The 6,000-nt window shown below is 50.1% G+C and overlaps 1 protein-coding gene across 2 annotated transcripts in view; it reads left to right on the top strand.

The window, feature by feature from the left end:
- The first annotated feature begins 263 nt into the window (after positions 1-263).
- The window catches only part of CYFIP1 (cytoplasmic FMR1 interacting protein 1), a 129,732-nt gene continuing 123,995 nt past the window's right edge, over positions 264-6,000 (top strand). For both annotated transcript variants that reach the window (XM_069757843.1, XM_069757844.1), the window contains exon 1: positions 264-572. The gene's annotated coding sequence lies outside the window, so the exon portion shown is untranslated. The remainder of the gene's footprint in view (positions 573-6,000) is intronic.

Here is a 6,000-nt window from a genome sequence, read left to right as displayed (position 1 = left end):
CCGCGGTTCCGCGGTAAAAAACGCACTGTGTGAACATGGCCTTATTGTGATCGATTAAATGTCCCCGATCTCACAGTGCTATGATGTCACTTGTGGGAACATCTGCCATGAGGATACTACATGGGCATCCTATAGCTGCACTCCCTGTGAAACAGACAGTAACTGGGGGCCACCACCATCACTCTGCTAAGAAGGACGACTCCCGCTACAAGCGGCACCACTGGGACTGGTAGGCACTGGGCAGGGGCCGCACGCTGGCGGACGGGTAGGTGGCAGCACAGTGCTGGACCGGGACGTCTGCCTCTGACAGGGCCCCGACAGGCGCAGGCCTGCCACCACACAGCACGGAGGAGGGGGCTGTGCCGGGAGGAGGAGGAGGAGCGCGTCCCTGCCCACTGCTCTCCGGGAGGAAGGGTGTTTCCTCCATGTCTCTAGGAAGTTTCGGCCTCGTCCTGGCCGCTTGTGGAAAGTGGGGTAAAGAGTTGTGGAGAAGGCGCGGCCGGTGCCAGGAAGGGGGCTGCAGCTGAGAGAAGATCATCACCGCCTGCAGGCCGGAGAGGCGGCACACCCGGGTGAGAGAACTACGTGAGCCCCAGCAGTGCTGCCCCTGCCTCCCCCAGCAGTGCTGCCACCGATTACAGCTCTGAAGCTGCCCCTGCCTCCCCCAGCAGTGCTGCCCCTGATTACAGCTCTGAAGCTGCCTCCCGCAGCAGCGCTGCCACCGATTACAGCTCCGAGGCTGCCCCTACCTTCCCCAGCAGCGCTGCCACTGATTACAGCTCTGAAGCTGCCCCTGCCTCCCCCAACAGTGCTGCCACTGATTACAGCTCTGAAGCTGCCCCTGCCTCCCCCAGCAGTGCTACCACCGATTACAGCTCCGAGGCTGCCCCTGCCTTCCCCAACAGTGCTGCCACTGATTACAGCTCTGAAGCTGCCCCTGCCTCCCCCAGCAGTGCTACCACCGATTACAGCTCCGAGGCTGCCCCTGCCTTCCCCAACAGTGCTGCCACTGATTACAGCTCTGAAGCTGCCCCTCTGTCCACACGACAGTCTTTGAGCTTGACCCTTCACCCCCTTTACATAGGTCAGCGGGATCGCTGTCCCTGGGCCCGGATTGTTGGGTTTGGTTCCATGTATAAGGCTATGTGCACACGTTGCGGATTAGCCTTAGGAATTTCTGGTGCGGATTCTGCCTCTCCTGGCAGAAAACTCAGCTGCGGATTTGTTGCGCTTTTGTGCGGTTCCGCAGCGGTTTTTGCTGCTTTTTTTGCGGATTTGCTGCGTCTTTTACCCCTACGGTTTTCCATAATGGAATGGGTACAAAAACGCTTCAGATTCGCAAAAAAGAAGTGACATGCTACTTCTTTTAATCCGCAGCAGATTTTCTGCAAAGTGTGCACAGCTTTTTTTTTTTCTCATTGATTTACACTGTACTGTAAATCAATTGCGGATCTGCAGCGTTTCTGCACCTCAAAAAACGCTGCGGATCCACAGAGAATCTGCAACGTGTGCACATAGCCTTAGTGCGGATCCGCAGCGGATTTTTCCGTGCAGAAACGCTGCAGATCCGCACTGTGATTTACAGTACAATGTAAATCAGTGTGAAAAAAAAAAAATCTGCAGATGGTGCGGAAAAATCCGCGCGGAAACGCTGCTGATTTAAAAGAAGTGCATGTCACTTCTTTTGTGCTGATCTGCAGCGTTTCTGCGCCCCTCCATTATAGAAATCAGCGGGGTGGTAAAACCGCATCAATTCCGCACAAAATCAGCATCAATTCCGTATAAAAAACGCACAAAATCCGCGGCAAATCTGCACCTACGGTTTCTGCGAGGAGATGCAGATTTTGTGCGGAAAATTCTGCACCCCATTCCACAACGTGTGCACATGGCCTAAGATCTCCCATAGACACGCTGTATGAAGTCTTGATTAAAGCTGCAAGACACTTCTGCTGTTGGTCCGTGCCCGATACGTGTGATCTGACACTATGGACCCTCAGTGATGCACAGCAGCAGTGTCACATCTCTGGTGGGCGCACCACTCTCACATTTTCTAAATCTCAAGTTAGTAATTTGCTTCCTTCTGTGAGGATCACCTTGGCAGATGCCAGCCAGCGATATTGGGATATAAGAAGCATGCACATATTATATATAACACATGGATCTGAAACCTCTGTTTGATGTGTCCCTGTCTCGAGTAGGTCCCATTACCTCCATCGTTCAGGTGGGGCAGTAATGTGCTAATTATTGTGGATGTGTAATGAGCAGCTTTATGTGCATCACTTGTATTGTCGCGGATCAGTGCAGGAGAAACTCGGGAGGGCTGAATCGGCAATATGGCCCCTTATTATTGGTCTCATTGATATGTTATTGCTTTAGACGATGGCAGCTCTCCATTGTTTCCCCATAAAGACTGTGCCTGTCACTAATAAGTCATCTATCAGTCTGTGACTGCAGACTCGTGAATCCTCAGAGCTCGTTGTGACACTTATCCGGTGCCGACTACAAATGTGCTCCTGGTCACATTCTGATTGAATGTACGCGGTCTCGTTCAGTTCACTTACATTGCGTGAGACCGCGCACGTCTAGTTGAAATGTGGCTGGAAATATGCATATTTCATGCTTGCAGTCGCGTGACCGCTTGATCTCGCCGCCGGCACTGGAGAATCCTGACAGCATGCATTGCAGACTTTTGTGAACAGCCTGCACAACCCCTTTAGTGGCCCTTTCACACAGACCAGCATTAGAGTATGGGGACAGAAGGAACTTTAAAGGAATTGTCCATCTTTTGAGGAACTATCTTTTTTTTTATTTTCCTCGCTCACTGATTCAGGTTTTGTGAATACTGGATCTTGCCACATTGCCTTTTGCTGAAGTCGGCCTGAGCCGTCCATGTTGTACATGAATGGTTGTCGTGCAGTCTTGGTTTCCCTCCATGGCCTAATAGTCGTGGTGAAAACCAAGAGGAACTGTTTCTGGTTCTCACATACTACTAGTGTTTCCTCTTTGTTGCTATATATTTCTCAGTATTGCACCGTCAACGGGATTTTTGTGGATAGACACGTTTCATTTCCCCATTTACCTACTGTACAAGGAACTGTCCTCTGGTGTTCGCACCCATTGTGCCATAATGTAGGGCGTCACCTTACACCTTGTTCACTGAATACTGAGCGGTGACAGAAGCGCTGTGCCAGTACACGTCTATGACTGAAAGCCACCGGCTGCCTGGAGGAGTACAGCTCGTTTTCTCCTGGCAGCGGGGCTCTCAGTACAGTGGCTGTGCGGCGTTGTAACGCTATCAACCTGCATATTAACCCCATATCTGCAGAATATTAGTGTTTCGGGACATGACAGGTTCCCTTTTAGTACAAGCTGCTTTTGTGGCCAATGTTGGGCACATAGACTAAGGAGACATATGTCTGACCGTAACCACAGTCGGGATGGATACATATGCATATAGCCACCTTACTGAGCCATTGCTAAAATCCTCCTATACTGTAGCACTCCCTACATAATGATATACGAGGAATGCAGTTGCTTAGTGGCCAGAACAGCAGCCTTTTGGCCACCTCCTAGTAAATGGCGGACTATTACAACTGTACAACAAATGTCCGGAAAAGCCCCCAACAAGTACTTTCGGCTAAATGCTGGAATGCAGTGTGCACCTCACCCAGGGCTTCTTCACACAGCTGTTTTTACATCCATAATAAATGATTATTTTCTCTCTCAAGCGTCATCTGTTTCACCTCAGATTTTTTTCTCATCTGATTTTAAAAGCAGTTGAGGCAAAATATCTGGTTATTTTTTTTTTTTTATCAGTTAGCAATGAATCGGTTAAAAACGGAGGCAAAGCATATGTACGGTATTTAATTTTTGACGGATCACCATGGACTTGTGGCCCGGTCTGATCCTCACAGAATGGACACAGGGAGCCATTAAAAAAAACAACAAATAAGGCTACTTTCACACTAACGTTTTTTTCAATACGTCGCAATTCGTCGTTTATGGGAAAAAATGCATCCTGCAAAGTTGTCTGCAGGATGCGTTTTTGCCCCATAGACTAACATTAGCGACGCATTGACACACGTCGCAACAGTCGTGCGACGGTTGCGCCGTGTTGTGGCGGACCGCTGGGAGCAAAAAACGTTACATGTAACGTTTCTTTGCTGCCGACGGTCTGCCATTTCCGACCGCGCATGCGCTGCCGGAACTCTGCCCCCACCTCCCCGCACCTCACAATGGGGCAGCGGATGCGCTGGAAAAATGCATCCGCTGCCCCCGTTGTGCGGCGCATTCACTGCTAGCGTCGGTACGTCGGCCCGACGCACTGTGACGGGCCGTTTCTGACGCTAGTGTGAAAGTATCCTAACAGAAACGGAATTGATCTCTATCTCCGTGTTCAGCCCATCTTAATAACAGACAGCATGCAAACGAAAAAACCAGATGTGTGAATGAAGCCTAACATAACTTGTCTACTTTTCCTGTATTTCTCACTTTTGAGGCGAACAGGGAGGGAGCCTCTGTGCATGCAGCCATGTGCTCTCTATCACCCATCTAGGAGAATGGAGTACGCAGGGAGTGTGCACATGTCTCACTGCCGCATTACGTGGCTTTTACTGACAATAATGACCCTTCCATTGCAGTATGACCAGCTTTGATCATTGTGTGGGGCAGGCCACTGCTTTGTTTAGTGGTTATAAGAAAATGTTGTGGTTTCTCCTACAATGGCGAGAGCACCCGGCATACACCATAAGACGCTTACTGCTGTACCTGCCTGTGGTTGTCATCTAGTGTGGATAATTAGCACTGGCTGTAAGACTCATAATACTGACTGGAATCCTAGAGAACCTACTATATAATTGTCTAAGGGTCACTTCTGTCTTTCTGTCTGTCCTTCTGTCTGTCTGTCATGGAATCCAAGTCGCTGATTGGTCTCGCCAGCTGCCTATCATGGCTGCTGCGACCAATCAGCGATGGCCACAGTCTGATTAGTCCCTCCCTACTCCCCTGCAGTCAGTGCCCAGCGCCCGCTCCATACTCCCCACAGTCAGTGCCCGGCGCCCGCTCCATACTCCCCTCCAGTCACTGCTCACACAGGGTTAATGCCAGCGGTAACGGACCGCGTTATGCCGCGGGTAACTCACTCCGTTACTGCCGCTATTAACCCTGTGTGACCAAGTTTTAAAGATCGAATGTTAAAAATAATAATAAAAAAATCATTATATACTCACCTTCCGCCACCTTTCCCGCTCTTCGAGACGCTCCGGTCACCCCTCCATGCAAGTGGCAGGTTCCGGTGCCAAGGATGGTATGCGAGAAGGACCTGCCATGACGTCACGGTCATGTGACAGCGACCTCATCACAGGTCCTGCGCTCATACCAACCCTGGGACCGGAAGCTGCCGCGTGCACCGTACACAGGGCCAGGACTTCAACGGGCCTCCGGAAGGTGAGTATATGTTTATTTTTTATGTTAAGTCTGTATACTACGTGGCTGGGCAATATACTACGTGACTGGGCAATATACTACGTGACTGGGCAGTATACTACGTGACTGGGCAATATACTACGTCACTGGGCAATATACTACGTGGCTGGGCAATATACTACGTGGCTGGGCAATATACTACGTGACTGGGCAATATACTACGTGACTGGGCAATATACTACGTGGCTGGGCAATATACTACGTGGCTGGGCAATATACTACGTGGCTGGGCAATATAATAATAATAATAATAATCTTTATTTTTATATAGCGCTAACATATTCCGCAGCGCTTTACATTTTGCACACATTATCATCACTGTCCCCAATGGAGCTCACAATCTAGAATCCCTATCAGTATGTCTTTGGAATGTGGGAGGAAACCGGAGTGCCCGGAGGAAACCCACGCAAACACAGAGAGAACATACAAACTCTTTGCAGATGTTGTCCCGGGTGGGATTCGAACCCAGGACCCCAGCGCTGCAAGGCTGCAGTGCTAACCACTACGCCACGTGAC

This window comes from Ranitomeya imitator, chromosome 3 (assembly GCF_032444005.1).
Source record: "Ranitomeya imitator isolate aRanImi1 chromosome 3, aRanImi1.pri, whole genome shotgun sequence".
Taxonomy (NCBI): domain Eukaryota; kingdom Metazoa; phylum Chordata; class Amphibia; order Anura; family Dendrobatidae; genus Ranitomeya; species Ranitomeya imitator.
This window is presented reverse-complemented; position numbering and strand designations above follow the sequence as displayed.